This window comes from Lissotriton vulgaris, chromosome 8 (genome assembly GCF_964263255.1).
Source record: "Lissotriton vulgaris chromosome 8, aLisVul1.2, whole genome shotgun sequence".
In the NCBI taxonomy this organism is placed as follows: Eukaryota; Metazoa; Chordata; class Amphibia; order Caudata; family Salamandridae; genus Lissotriton; species Lissotriton vulgaris.
Genome location: NC_141696.1, coordinates 1,035,814,416 through 1,035,830,782, shown reverse-complemented (window position 1 = coordinate 1,035,830,782; position 16,367 = coordinate 1,035,814,416).

Sequence of the window (16,367 nt, the reverse complement as noted above, 5' to 3'; positions counted from 1 at the left end):
TAGATAGAAATTGTGTGGTAATAAAAAAAAAATATATATATCTTCCTTTGAGGAAGTCATGGTGGAATGAAGGGCTTAGGAAGCACGTATCAGCACTGCAAAGGAACTATGGGGCATATTATCAAGGTGGTTTATCTCCGCTTTTTTGGCTTCAAAAGCCAAGAAAGCGGAGATAAAATAATCTTCGTATTACCTAGCTGTCGCTAACACCAGTTAGCGACAGCTAGTAGGAGATAGCGACCATCTGGGGCCCCACTTTGCATGTCAGTGATACTTATCGCTAATGACATGCAAAGTGGGCGTGCCTAGATGTTAGCGACTGGTAACAGTCGCTAACATCGCTATCTCCTATTACCAACTTTTGGAGATATTCATTCATTTCGTCCGATTTTTATCGCTTAGGAGATAAACCTTGATAATAGCAAGGTTCCTAAGCGATAAAAATCGCCGCAGCTCGGCGATAAAAATATCGCCGCTAAACCAACATAGCGATAATTATCGCTAGTTGTTGGTAATATGCCCCTATGAATGAACAGGTAGGCGTACGTAATGACAATCTTCATGCCTGCTGGGTGAAATATACAAAAGGAAGATGTATTATTGCCCAGACATGTCCCCACTAAAAAACTGTACCAATCCATCCATGAACATACAGATAGAACACTTTAGAAATATGCATAGTGTGCTGTTCCGCCACGCCACGCTATTGCAAATAGAAATGGTGGAGTCAGTATCACCGGTTGGTCATTGAAGGTCCCGTTTTTTGGGATGTAATTGCTCTGACCCACCAAGGTAAAATGCTTCCTCATTGGGCTTGCTCCTCGCTGAGTAGACATTCAAATAACCAGCAGGCACCGATGTCAGGGCTCTTTAGCAGATTTTTTTTTTTACTCAATCTTGGCTCACTATTTCCTGCTGCACAGGTGGATGCTCCTCAGTAAGAGTGGAGGGAAAGTGGTTATTTGCAATTTGGTGTGTTTAGCACTGGTTATGACCAGTTCCTATTCTTTAAGTTTTATTTCTAGCGAATGTCCATGACCCTATGGCCAATAGGTCATAATATATGGCCCTTAGGGTTTCTCAGAGCTGCTAGCCCTCAAAGCAATTGAGGGCCTTATTTATGAGGCCTTGCAACACTTTTGCACTGCTGTAGCGTCACCTTTTGTGAGCACGGTCAGCCTAAAATTGTGCCAGGTTGCACCCTATTTACAAAGGGAAGCATCTAAGTAGATGCATCACTTTGTAAAGCCCTGCACTACATTATACCTGCATCAGGTATAATGTATGCGGGGTGGGCGTTCCCTCATAATAAGCCTCATAGAAGTGGCACAGTGAAACCTATCAGATTTCACTGCGCCACTTGTAAGATGCCTCACAGAAGAAGTAAGACTGACGTAGGCCCTTTGGCATAGGGCTTGCTCTATGTGAAAGGACACATGGCTGGAGTTGCATCTGTTTTCAGACACACCCCAGCAATGCATCACTTTTGCACCCACTGATGTATCTGTAATTCCTTGCCACATGAAGCGTCGTAGATTTATTACGGCGCATCCATTGTGTCATAAATGAGGCCCAAAGTGTGGATATATGTGATATACTCAAGGGATGTATGCTTACCTGAACTCTTGATGTAAACATGAAAAATGGAGCACAAGTCCATTGGCAGACAAAACTCTCAATAGAGCAGGAGGTTCTCATGATCAAGCATGCTTGTTAGCCGACAGCCTGCTGAACCACCACACACATCAGGGGCAAAGTAGAGCATAAAACAAGAAAGTCAGTAAAACAACTAGTATGCTCTCCAGGCAGTGTTTGATCTTATTTCACCTACAATCCAAAGAAATAAATTTCTGAATTTGGAGGGCTTTGGTAGATGTTTGTTAACTTTCATCTCATGTGAACGCAATAGAGACATCAAGCTCCCGGACTGGCCTTGGGCTTCCATTAACATAAGGTCAGCAGAAGTAGGGCAGGCCAGCATACAATGAAGACGTGGGGAGCCTGCAGCTTCACTCTTTTAATATACTATCAGAAACACAGTCTTTGTAGGTCTAAGTCCAGAAGGTCATTGTTGGAGTATTTTAGCTTACATGATTGAAGTCAGGAAATCGATTAGAGACCCACTGCTGTTTAGTGTCCACTACTTTTCGCAATTTCAAAGGAGAGACAAACTGTAGGAAAAATCTGTATAATCCAGAGAAATCTGGTAAATTCATCTTCCCACAATGCATTGCAGCTGTTTCTCCATATGTGCAGAGCCCCAGGGGTGCATTCCATGACGAAAATCCCCTTAAGAACAACAAAGAACATGGCAGTGGAGATAGGGATGGGTTTGTCTTGTGTTGTCTGCAACATTCTCATACTTGCAAACACCATTCTTACAGAAACGCAGAATATATCAATGAGCTATGGGTGACCATAGTCATTGGTGAACCAGAAGTGCATATGAAGCATTAACTGTTGGAATGTTGCTTAATGTTTGGGATAGTAATGGCAGTGAATACTGCCTTTAGCATTCGTAAAAACGACAAGAACATAACCATGAAGTTACCCTATTTGAGTCAAGACTATGGAGTGAGACTGCCTGGCTATTCTGTGATTGAGGGGCGTAGGCTCCCATGACAGGGACCAATTTACAGTTTGGAGGGGTCAGTGGTGTTTAGGATGCCTAAAAACGACTTTCATAAAGGAACATAGAGAAAACTATAAGGTAGAAATAAAATAGTGTCAGGCATCGCATCTCTGAGAGTGTCTTTGGGCTTTCATTTTTTCTGTCTCCAAGTTAGATGTTTCTAATTAGTGTTATTGCAGTTACCTCATGATTATTTAAACTAGGTACATCACTTTCAATGGTATTAAGGCTTGCCAAAGAGGGCAGCCCGGGCTAGCAAATAGATAAGGCTTTCTTGCAAGAGGAGGCTCTTTTTGCAGATAGTAATAAACCATTTAATTGAAAGAGTCAGGGCACTATTCTTAAGCATAAAGGATGTGTATCCAAAATGCACTAGATCATAAATCATCCCTTTGCAGCATTATACATTTTTGGCAATTTTTGAAAATGGGGATGATACTGACATTGTCCTTGACATAGTTTCCTAACTTTCAACTGAAGAAAAGGAAGAATTGCGCAGACAAGCACTTTGAATATTATAGACTTTCGACCATATTTATGGGGAATTGACGCACTGCACCAAGTTACCTTCCTGGGCTGGATCACAAGGAAAGGGCAGGTATGTTACATATGTATCCCAATGCGGCGCACTCCTGTCCTTTCTCCAATGCTGGTGCACAATAGTCTGCCTTGCGTCAACACAAGCACCCTTGCTCTATGGTGCAAGAGTGCCTCTGTAGCATGCAGGATTGTTTTGTGCAGAAAGGGGTACCTTCCTTCACAAAAACAATCCCCTGAGGCCTGTTCTTCTCTTTGTGAGCTTCAAAATGCAGCACACATAGAAAGAGTAAGTAGTGAGGAGAAATAAAGATTTCTCCTTGCTACCCCTTCCCTGAGATGGCATAGCATTTTGAGGTTTTCCAAACCTGAGAGTGTATCAAAATCCATGAAAGTTGTGTGGGATCACCCATGCAGTCCCCATGGAAAGCCTTCCCTGGGCAGATTAATTAAACGCAGCTATTTGCGTTGCATTGGGTTACTCTAGATTTATGAAGTCGCTCAAGGCCATGTAAAGTGTCCTTGCGTGGCTTCATAAAGGTAATTTTTGAGTTGATTTATGCATGCATTACATTGCGAGGTGCTATTTAGACCCCCCAGAATATTGTGGCATAGACTTGGAAATTTAGCGGCACAAAAATTGAAATTTAGCGGCATAAAAATGGAAATATAGCGGTATTATTGCGGCACTTTATTTTACTCTGCAACTGGATAATAAATATTGCACTTTTAACTTTTAATGCTATACAGCATGCTGAGATTTAGCTGCAGCCACACTCTGGGTTTTCCCCAAAGTTCTGCGCTATGATTTGGGGATTGTGCAGTCTTCGTATGAGCTACGAAGGCATAAAATTCACAACACCTGATCTAAGTTTACTGGATAATCATGTTTTCCTTAGGAAGAACCAGCAAAGGTTCCCTTAATTACTTACCGCAGTTCTTTCAGCTTTTTCCACTGATGTCAAGTTAGTGCCAGGACAAAGGGTGCCTTACTAACAACACCCTAAACCTCCTTGTGTGCATAATTCTGTTATTAATATTGGTTTCTCACAGGAGGAGCATTATGAAATCAGGAATCCGTTGTGTGCAGTGTACTGGCCCTCCATCCTGTAGTTGCTGGCCGAGGACAAGGCCAAGGAACTGGATGATTTGAGAGAAAGTATTCCAATTGGGGACTTTTATGAATATAGAATAACTATTGTTGTGCATCTGCTCACCTTGTAGAGGCAGTTCACTTGTTGGACACTTCCTTTTGATAGGTTTTAGACCATTGGACAATTCAGGGTTGACTCAGCCTTTCATGCTTCTGATTATGATGAATTATGTTGTATTTAATAGTAACATCTGCATTTAATGTTCCTGAAATGGCAGAATGTGATAATACCTACTAGATAACAACTTATCATTTCCTTTATATAAACTTGTCATTGTTATGAGAGTATGTGGAATGTTCATAGGCAGTTTTTAAAACATAATCATATGCACTGATATAACTATAGTCACCAGTTGTCAAATGTTAATAGGGAGCTCTGAATTCCATTAATAAAAAATATGTTGATGAAAAAAATGATAAGGGGCAAAAAAACATTTTTGCTTTTAAATCTCTCACTTTCTCGGTTACATTAACTTCTCATTTATAACAATAAAGTGCATTCAATGTTCCTTTCCCCACAAAGTAGCTGTCTATCTGAATAAGGTAAAGTACAAGGCTGTAATGCATGTGGGGCCAGATGTGCATAGGTGTGTGCCTGCAATTGCCTAGTAGCGAATTTTTGTGATTTGCTATTAGGTAATTGCAAACAGCTATGTACCACAGAGTGTTTTCCACTGTTTGCGATTCTGAGGTGGTCGTAAATAGACCTACCTTATAAATCAGGAGCCAAAAGTGCTAAATTGTATGTCAAAAGCTATTAAATAGTAATAAAATCTACAGAAGGTACAATCATTATGATTAGAAAAATATATTGGTATGAAGTGCTCCATTTAGTAAATGAGCAGGCACTTTATAAGACTATACATGTTGTTAGCCTCAAATATAATTCAGTGTAGATATCAGCTAGCATGTTACAGAACAGTGCACAATGTTAATCAAGTCACATCATAGGATTCCTCTTACATCAGACATGCCATCCCATAAGAAGAGTGACTAAGACCTTTATTATCAGCTAAATGGTAAGGTGAATTTCCATTGGTGTAGTTGTAAGGAAAGGCAAATAATGTGTGCATCAATGTCATGTAGTATTTTCTTAATATGGAAGATTCCTCGGTCGCTCACTGAATCTCTTTTCGCTCTACAACTCAGTTCTATCAAATGTGTGTGATTCATAATAAAAGCTACTTCCTCAAGGGAGCTTATATATTTTATAAAATAAAGTTGTGTTTTCATCCCAATTTCATCGCTCCTTATACTCCCGGTCTTGCTAATAGATCCCTATTAGATCCCTCACATGAGTAGCTTATTCTTCTTCAGGAGTTCCTTTGCGTTTGGGGTAATTTTCTCTCATTCCTTTGTGTTCACTGACATCTGTAACACAATAGGAAAACACTGTCAAAAAGTAGTGCCCCAGTACTCTGGTTTTAACCCCTTCGCTGCGGGGGATATTGCCCGGCTGTGCTGGGGCGGAGGGGGCGCACACAGCGTCCCCATGCTCATGACGAGCTGAGCTCGTCATGAGGCACGGTGCTCCTGTGCTCATGACGAGCTCAGCTCATCACGGCCACACCCGTTTCCATGGAACGCTCAGCACAGCAGGGGAATTATCCCCGCATGCGAGCGTTCCACGGCTCATGACGAGCTGAGCTCGTCATGAGCACCGGAGCGCCATGGCTCATGACGAGCTCAGCTCGTCATGAGCTTTCAAGGGGTTAATGGATGGGTTGGCCTATTTCATCTCTTACCACACCCATCATGAACCACGCTCAAAAAGAATTTGTTGTAAGTAGAAAGAAGGATAATTGAGAAAACTAAGGCTTTAGATATCACCACTCTGCATTTTAAAGAGAATCCGTGATTGGAGACGGAGTTCAAGAGGCTTAAACCACGCGAGAAGAGTCCTTGATGACATCATCGCGCAAGGGAGGTATTTAGTTTCTGAAGCTGATTTCTTGAGGAAAACGCTACGCGCACGACTGATTTTGCTTTAAGGTAATATCTCAGTTGAAAGTCGTTGCGCAAGCGTTCAGTTAAACGGAAATCTTTTAAGAGCTTCATTTCTTTGAAAGAACTTTACAAAGGTATGTGCAAATTTTTAATTAACATTTCACGAGTGATTTACAAATCTTTAAAGCAGGTTGGGAATATTGTTTTGGACATGTTTAAATACTTTGGAGTTTTAAAAGACTGCTTTTACCTAAATTTGAAGAGACAGAAAGAGTGCAAGACGAAACAACGCAAGAATTGTACGTGATGACATCATCACGAAAAGGAGGAATTCACTTTAGAACCCGATTCTGAAGGGAGAGATCCTGCGCGCACAACTAATTTTGGTTTACAATTTACATTTCAATTGAAAGTTGTTGCGCGAGCGTACTAAGTAAGCGGAGGTCTTTAAAATTCATCATTTAGAAAGATGGAAATGGAGAATGGTATTTCATTATACATTTCAAAAAGTAAATACATTTATGGGAAGGAGGCTGTAAATAGCTCCTTTGGCTTTTTAAAGACATTTGACATTTAAAAGACTGCAAAAACGTAGTGAAGTACATTTCTGGTAAGGAGATTGGAAATATCTTCTTAGGCATTTTAAAGACATTTAGCATTTTAAAGACATTTGGCATTTTAAAGACTGCAAAACTTAGTTAAAAGCTAAAAGAAAGGAAGAGTACAAAAGTTATTTACATTTTCTGGATAGTATATTGAAGCATATTTCATTACAAACTATCTTATATTCAAAGAAATTTATTTTAAAAAATGGCTAATAATCAACAGGTGATTATTCTGAATAAATTCCTACCTGTTAATGGAAAACCTGTGGAACCGTGGAAAACATGGTTTAGAAGCTTCGAGGATTATTTAGTAGCAATTGATGCAGAGGAATATGCACCTAAAAGGAAGCTTGTTCTTCTTTATAGTCACTTGGGGAGAGCTGGTAGAGAAACTTACAATAACTTACCCCCTTCATTTCCACCTCCAGGAAGAGGCGAGGGCTGGAATGTTTACAGAGATGCAGTTCAAAGACTTAATAGGAAATGTTTGGAACTTCCGAATGTTATTATGGAGCGTTTTAATTTTAGAAAGAGAAAGCAAAACCTGGAGGAAAGCGTAGAAGACTTCATTTCAGTTTTGAGGAACATGTCAGCTGATTGCAACTTTGGGGCTGATCTAGACATTTACATCAGGGATCAATTTGTATATGGTTGTTGCCATGAAAAAATTCAAGAACGAATCTTAATTTGCAGGGATCCAACATTGTCTGAGGTGGTTGATATAGCTAAAAGTTTTGAAAGGAGTATTGTTTCTTCAAAAAGCATTATGGTTGAAAATGTTTCTCCTGTTAACTTTGTGCAGTATGATGTTTCTGTTAATGCAGTGTCATTTAAGAATAGTCTTAGTAAACATCAGCAGAGAAGTAATAACACATTTTATTTCAGGTTTGGATCAAGAACACATCTCAGTAATAGTCCCATGTGTAATGCTCTAGGTAAGAAGTATACAAACTGTCAGAAGTTTGGTCATTTTAATAGTGTGTGCAGGGCTAGGCGTACTGTACACGTTAGGTCAGTGGCAACACTTGAGAATGCTGATCAACATGATCAACATGAAGTTTTTTCAGGGTTTGATGTAGTTCCCTTAGAATCTGATATGCAACATGTTAATATTAACACCTTAGAATTACATTAAGTTTCAAATGAGGTGAAAGAGATTTTAGCAATTGACTCATGTGAAACTTTAGTTGATAATGAGTATGTCAGAGATCCAATTTGCGAGGTTTTTGTTGGAAAACATCCACTTGACATGATGGCTGATTCAGGTGCACCTTTCACGATTATTTCTGATGTTACATTTGACAAATTATGGGCATCTTCAACTAGGATTTCTAAAGTTGCTATTATACCAAAAGCATACGGAGGTAAAGTTATTGACATGCTTGGTTACTTCAGGTCAAGATATCTTGTTTAGGAAGGAAAACTTATACAAAAGTCTATGTAGCTACTGACAGAAAAAACATAGTGGGTTGGCAGGACTTGGCTAGGATGAGCCTAAAACTGGTTCCAGGTTCTAAAAATCCAGTTGAGTTGAATGACATTGAAACTTCGCTAGTAGAAAATAGTGATTCTGTTATTAATGATGTTACCAAACAGTTTCCAGAAGTTTTTAATTCAAAAATTGGGAAAATTAGAAAATTTGATCTTCCAGCTCCGGGCATGTCAAAGTATTACTCTAGGTTCATTTTGTATTGCTCGCAAATTGTACAACGAGTTCGGGACCTACTTAAGAAAAGTATTAAGTTTGAGTGTTCTGATATTGTTAATAAGTTTTTCAGAGCAATCAAAGAGCCTATCCTTAGTTCACCTGTTTTATCATCTTTCACTATGGGAGTTTTGTGCACAATTTCTCTTGATGCAAGTCATTTAGATTTAAGTGCAGTTTTGTGTCAACATACAGGTTGGTATGAGCGTACAGTAGGCGTTGTCTCTGCAGGGAGGAATTATTCAACTATAGAAACATTAGCTTGTTCGGGAGCGGTTGAGAAACCTAAGGGTTATAGTTGGAGCACACACTTTGTCTTATTAGGTGTCCACAAAACGTATGCCCAGGTTTCGCAAGAACTTTTCATTGTAAATATTATTTTGATGTGTGGAGATAAATGGATTACACCTTCTTCTCCCCTCATGGCATCATTGGAATGTGTGCATGAAGTTTACTTGGGCTTAGGAAGCACTTTTGGTAAGCTTAAAGTGTATTATTGTTGGCCTGATTTAGACAGGGATGTTATAGGGATAGTTATTTTGGGTTATTTTTGTCCAGCGATTTCACAGTTAAAGAACAAAACTTGCAAAAGAAGTATTTTGATGCTTCTTCTAATTCTTCTCATTTTGCTATGAAGGACTTTCAAGTGGGAGATGGGGTTTTGTTTAAAAATCCACATAAGTGTAAGAAAGGAATCTCAAATATTTTGTCCCCCATTCAAGTTATGAAGACTTCAAAAGGTTTGGTTTTTCTTGAAAAGAAGGGGTGGTGGAGTAAAAGGGCTCATGTGAAAATTTCCATGGATCAAGCTAAAAGAATTCTTTATTACAAATCTGAATTTCCCGATGATGTATGTTCACATTTTCCTTTAGGTACACCCTCTGATTATCCTCATAACAATGTTTCTTTTTCTGTTTTACCTTCCACTTCGTCAGCAGGTATGGTTTTGCATTCTACACCAATGTCTTCCCAAATGTCTTCTACCACAAGTGAAATGTATGAACCTGTTAGGCCAATTCGTAATTGTTCCATTCCAACCAGGTTTAAGGATTTTTAAATGTCTTAGTTTATTTGTTTTGTTTTGCATTTTTGTTTATTATAGGAAGGGAGATGATGTAAGGTATAGTCTTTCTTCTAGTTCTATGTTTACATGATGCTATTGTTATGCAATGTGTTCTAAGTGATGCACGTTCCGTTTCTTGCCTCCTCGCAAAGAGTGTACTTTCAAACATGTTTGTGTTTGAAGGTGCATCTCTTGAGGATGCTCTTGCAGTTTAAGCCCACAGCTGTTGTTACACTCATTGAGCTGTTGCATTGCCTGAGAGCCGGTGGCGCTCCCGTGAAGTGCTGTATTTACTTGGAATAACACGTTAATGGATAGTCACCTGGACCTGTGTATCGTCTTTACTGGATAACCTTTATCATCTTTACACACTCTGACATGTCACTCTGCGGGGCACTGATTTCTGCAGTTGAAGTAGATATCTGAAGACAAGATGAAATATCAATAATCTGTCATGAATGTATTGGTTCTAACCTTAGTAGAAAGAATAACCTTAGGAGTGTCTCTTTGTAACAAACTCTTTATGCTTTAGTTTGAAACTGGTATTTATGAAACTGAATCAAATAAATATGTAAGGGTCTGAATCAAAGACTGGCGGATAGGATACACTGTAACTAACGTGATGGATATGCCATCCTTGATATTACAAATGTCTTTGGATATAATTTACTTGTATTATGACAGACAAGATATCCTTCACTTTGTGAGACAGTATCCCATTTGCCAAATGCTAAATCAGACCCTAAATGACCCTAAATACCTACATACATCAACGAACTATCTGTTCTTATTAATAAGATATCCGCCTTATATCTTGTAGATATGTGCTATGTGATTGGGATAGGCTTAGTTTCTAGATTGCCCATTGTACACCGAAAAATGTAATAAACAATCATAAATACTCTGCGTATTTTACTGTGAGCAGTAATCACTTTTCTGATTACCACATCTACCTTTGCCAAATAATGAATATTTATCAACCTTTGATGAGAAGGCCCTTTCAGTTTCATTACAAAAACCCAAAGAGTATATGAAAATATTTTTTTACATATTCAGACATACTACTGTCAAAGTTAAAATAGTTCAAAGTTCATCTCCTCTAAAATTACTTCATTTCCAGAATTCTCTCTGTGTAACAAATCTGCTTTCCTGCAAGCTTTCAATGAAAAGACAACTCGTCTTAAGTGATTTGCAAATCCAAGTAACAAGGTCTATGCCCCAACAAGATAGATTCATAACTCCTTAGCAGAGACACTATGGAAATGATGGAAACATATACCCAATGATTAGAAAGGATGCAATGTATCAAAACAACATGAGAGTTCAAGCATTCATGGGAAATACTTTTTCGTTGTTGGGCACTATTGTTGGGCACTATTGCATACTGTATTCTCTAGACATGAAACGTTTTAGAAAATGTCACTGACATTTTTAAACGATTGGCAGCCTTACCTTCCTCGATATGAATTCATCAAGTGCATGTGTGGGTATGGAGCCCATGCAAACCTGAGCATTGAAAGGTCAGCCATAAATCCTGGCAAACACCATCAACCACAAAAGACACAAAAGATAGGAGAATTGGAGGCAGAATTATCCACACATAGGCTAGCAAGAAGTGTTTCGTACTTTTTAAGCAGTACTACAGTAGTACTACTTCATGTACTACACAATATAGTTAATGAATTATCTCCTATGATTTTATGCTGTATTATATCTTTGAAATCATCATCAATGTTGTCTAATCATTATTGGGTTAATGATGATCTGCTTCCCCTCCATTATTGTCACGAGGGAGACTATTTAATGCGAGAAGAGTAAGTCCCTTGTTCAGTTCATTAAACAGTCCTAGACCCATGGGGCATATTACCAACAACTAGCGATATTTATCTCTAAGTAGGCTAAGCGGCTATTTTTTTATCGCCGCGCATCGCCCGATATTATCGCTGAGATAACGTGCTATTAGCAAAGTTTATCTCAAAAGCGATAATATTTCCTGCGATAGCGGGGAAATGCGTGAATATCGCTGAGAATACAGCAATATTCACGCATTATGGCTAACAGGGTCTTAGCCATTATATCCAACTCCCATTGGATATAACGGCTAAGAACTGGTCTGAGCAGGCATTAGTTTTTGGAGATATTCGTGCTTAGCATGAATATTTCCATCGCTACGCCTGTGTTGGTAATAGCCGATAGCGATGTTAGCGACTGCTTTCAGTCGCTAACAAGTTGGGTACGCCCACTTTGCATGTCATTAGCGATTAATATCGCTGACATGCAAAGCGGGCCCCAAACCGCTCGCTATAGCCTAAAAGCTGTCGATAACTGCTGTTAGCGACAGCTTGCTAATAGAGCGATAGAAGTATCGTTCCTTAGCGGCTAAAGCGGAGATAATTGCCTAACGCCACCCTTGGTACTATGCACCCATATTCCTCAGGCTGCCATGAATCAACTGCCTATGTATGTGTGCACTATGAATGCTTTCCTACAAAAATAATAAATGATAAATAGATTACGTAACTTAATCTTGCTTTGTACACATCTGTCTATCCTTTTTGACACACTCTGCCACTACACACAGAAAGCAAGCATATGGAAATCTTTTTTGAGCCACTCCCAAATGAGACTATTTATTTCTAATCAATAGGCCACGCACATATTATGTAGATCCTCAGGGCACCACGAATACTACAAGGAATCACATCAAGGCTCCTTGTTCCAGGTGAGGCTCCTATAGATACATGCATTTTCAGTGCCTCTTACCATTGAGTCCTTCAAAATGATTGCATCGTGGGTCTGCATCCTGTTCTAGTTACATTAATGCAGCACACTTCCAGGCACGATTACTTCTCATACTTCAATATCTTTTTCAGAGAGCACAAAATGCACTTTTTAGAGAAAAACTGAGATAAGTTCTTACTAATATTCCATTCAAGATGCTTGTAAAAATAGGGGGATCGAAGAAGACATGACGGACTTCTGTAAAATGATAATGGATTTGGCAAGAACTGACACAAGACTGGAGACAAAATTGTAGCACAGGATATCGGCATCAAAGACATAAGAAGTCAAGGAGTTCTGAAAGTATAGAAAGCTATTTCATGAGGTGGGCTTAGTAAACGTAAGGAGGAAAAAGACAGAAAATTACTTAAGGAAACCTATGGATTTGGGTACTCTGGGAGCTTTGATTACAGTCCCAGAAAGGAAACAACTGTGAAGAATGGGAAAATAAGGTACTGATTCCTTCAATAGGATCATGAGGCTGCGAATCAGTTCAGGATATGGTCCGAGTGTGGAATAGGCACATAGTTGTCTAACTAATTGGGTTTAGTAAGCATGCCTTTTTACCAGATATAGGGCCCGATGTAGGTAGGCATTTACCGGTCGGTAACTGCCGAATTCGGCTGTTACCGACCGGTAAATGCCTTTTCCTATGTAGTGGGCATGCAGTCACAGAATCGGTATTTTTATCGATTCTGTATTTACCAAATCAGTAAAATTACCAAATCTGTAAATACAGACTCTGTAAAAATACCGAATTTGTAAATGCAGATGTAGGTGGCACTTTTAAGTGTGCCACAGGCCCTTTAGAATTCGGTATTTACCATGTAATACTATTGCATGGTAAATAACGAGTTCAGGTGTACATGCACATCTGTGCATGTACACCTGTGCCATGTGACACACAGACATGCCCTTAGGGCATGTATATGTGCCACATGGCACACAAGCCTGGAATTGGGGTGCTACAACGTATCCAAGTGACACCCCGTTCCCCCTTGCAGGATTCGGTATTTACCGATTCGGTAAATACCGAAACGGTATTTCCCATTGATTTCTATGGGCTTACAGATTCGGTAATTGTAAAATAATAATTACCTACATCTGCCTCCTTCCTATTTACCTACTCTTAAATACCGAATCGGTAAAATTCGGTATTTAAGAGTAGGTAAATGAAAAGCTTAAAATGTTCCTAACATAATGTTTCAGTATCTTCAAGAAAGTTGCATTTGGACATTAAACCATGTTCATGAATTTAGGACCAGATTTTCTAAGCCCATGCATTGCCATTTGCATCGTGCAAGATGATGCATGGCATCGCACGGGCTTAAGCCATCTTTACTAAGCTATGCAAAGACATCTTGTGTGACTGCATAATGTTTTTAATCTGGAGTAACTCAGGGCAGCACAATTCACTGTGTTGCACTACACTGCATTTGGAATGTGTTCCATGTGTGTAACATAGGTGTTCTCACGCAGCTACCCATGGATTATGGCACATTCCCATATTTACTAAAACTTGTAAACCTGGGATTACGTCAAAATTCTATGCCTTCTGAACACAGGCGTATTCCTCTTTCTACATGTGCTGCATACTGCATACTGCAGCACACATAAAAAGAGGAAAATGCCTGTGACAATTGTTTTTTCTGCAGGAATGTGTTCCTTCCTGCAAAAAAACAAGCCTGTCTGTAATTCAGGCAATCTCACATCATAAAGCAAGGGTGCCTGCATTGGTGCTAGGCTGCACTCACTGGCATAACGAAAACTAAGGGGGCCTCCCTGTACGGAACTTAGAGGGGGCCCCTCTGAGCTCAATCAGGAGCTCTCCGGCCAGAGGGCAGTGCCGAGGGGGACTCCTGGAGCTTGCCCCCCCCCCGCACCGCGGGGGATGCGGGGGCCTGTGTTACGCCCCTGGTTTCACTGTGTGCACCAGTGAAGGCAGAGGACAGGAATGTGCCAGATCATAGAAGATATGGTTCACTCCAGCTCTCTCCATTTGCAGCAAGTAGTCTTGCTACATTGGGTCACGTCAAATCTTTGTAAATCTTTGTAAATCTGGCCCTAAGTGAATACTCAAATACATTTATTTATTCACTATATTTTCACTATTTATTTTAAGGCCACTTCAGATTTTTTTTTCTCCCGGAAAACGCATCTCTCCTAATGCTTTATAAAAGGAAGCATTTCAATGTAGTCTATTTGTATTTATAATACAGGATGTGGGTTTGAAGATAAACACCGCGGACTCCATAAGACAGACCGCAGAATATGTGAGGCTGATGGATAGAGCATTCCCTGTATGTCAGGGCGATGTATCGTATATGAATCAGATAATCTAATATTGGAAACTGCTCATAATGCTAAAAGTCTTTAAATTAAAATATATATCGGGTGCTGGCTGACCTAAAGATTCTTGTGCTTTTCCAAACTGCTAACTGTAGCTTCACATTCTCCGGAAACATTTTGCTTGGAAAGTGTATTCTTTGTCCATTTATTGTTGTTGATGGCTTCCTTTATTGTATTATTTTTGCTCTCGCAGGTAAAATGTCATCGTCCTCAAAGAGTTTCAGTGTTTTTCTTTACCACAATCTTGCAGGATTTTACAGGCAATGATCCATGACTCTGAGATCAAAAGGTGATTGATGGCTGCCCACGGGTCTGATAATGACATTGTCTGCAATGAAAACACAATTCATCTGGTGTGAAAAATACACTGGTCCCTCAGGCCTCCGGTGTGTCAGGTGAATACCATATCCGGAAAAAGCAACAAAGCCATGACGATAAAGTTCAAGTTTGCCACTGGTAAATGTTGTCTTTCAGCCCTGGTGTGAAACAGTTTGAGAGCTGTCACATTACAGTAACTGTGTCCATAAGCAGAATTCATGGCTAACCGATGAAAAGCAAACTTTTAAGCTAATATATCTACTTCTAAAAGTTAACAAGCTGCCTAGGGACTTATGATTTACTGCGAGTTTAGTCAGAAATGTCAGTACCCTGAAACATCAAGACACGACTGCAATATGGTCAGATTTCTGAACTTTTCACATTGCTAGTCAGGAGACTACAAACTAAAAAAAATAGGCTATAAATGATTTAAATGTTTTTCTGCTGAGAATCTATCTCAGCATGTTAAAGACAATTTTATTCTTGAATTAGCCCTCCGCAAGTAGTAAATATGCCAGATAGCCTTTTAAATAATGCATCATATGCGGCGCAGTATAGGGGAGGGAAGATTTAGTAACACTGTAAGGAAAAGAAGCAGGCACAACGAAGCCACATAAGTCTTGCGGAACGATAGTGTCTGAGCTGTGCACCAGGCTGGCAATTTATGGCAACATAATGCCTTTTAATGATATCTGAAGGACTAACATCCTGAAAGTGTATGAAAATGTAGACTCAGAACTGCCGGGTAAATAAAATATTTCCACCTGTGTTTCAAGAATAATTTAAAGCACTGCTCTTCGACCCTCTCCAGTCCGTCAGTGATGTTAGCGGTCTGCAGATATTGTCACTGTCCATTCCTGCTTAAATTATTGATTTGAATTATAGATTTGTAAGGAGGAAATGTAGCCTATAAAATACTTTCTTTGGCGAACTAACTGATAGGCGAGGGATATAGGTGAAATAATTATCTCTGAATATGAAACTGAATTGTCTGCAGGTTTCTGAGGGCGAACCACATGCACCTGTGTGACAAGAAGTACTACGTTCTCTCATTGCTAAACGCAAGGGGCAGAGTGACTAAACTTTGATGTAATGCAGCACAGCAAGGGAGGTTGCTGTTCACATTGCTTAAAGCGAGAGAGCAGAAATGTGCTATATCTACCAAGGGATGGTGCAGTTCGACTCTCTCTCAGTGATGGTGCAATCAATACCTTTCCGGGCATGAACAAAAGCAGTGGAAACGGGTAGTTGGGTACCAGCAGGCTATGTCCTGTGCC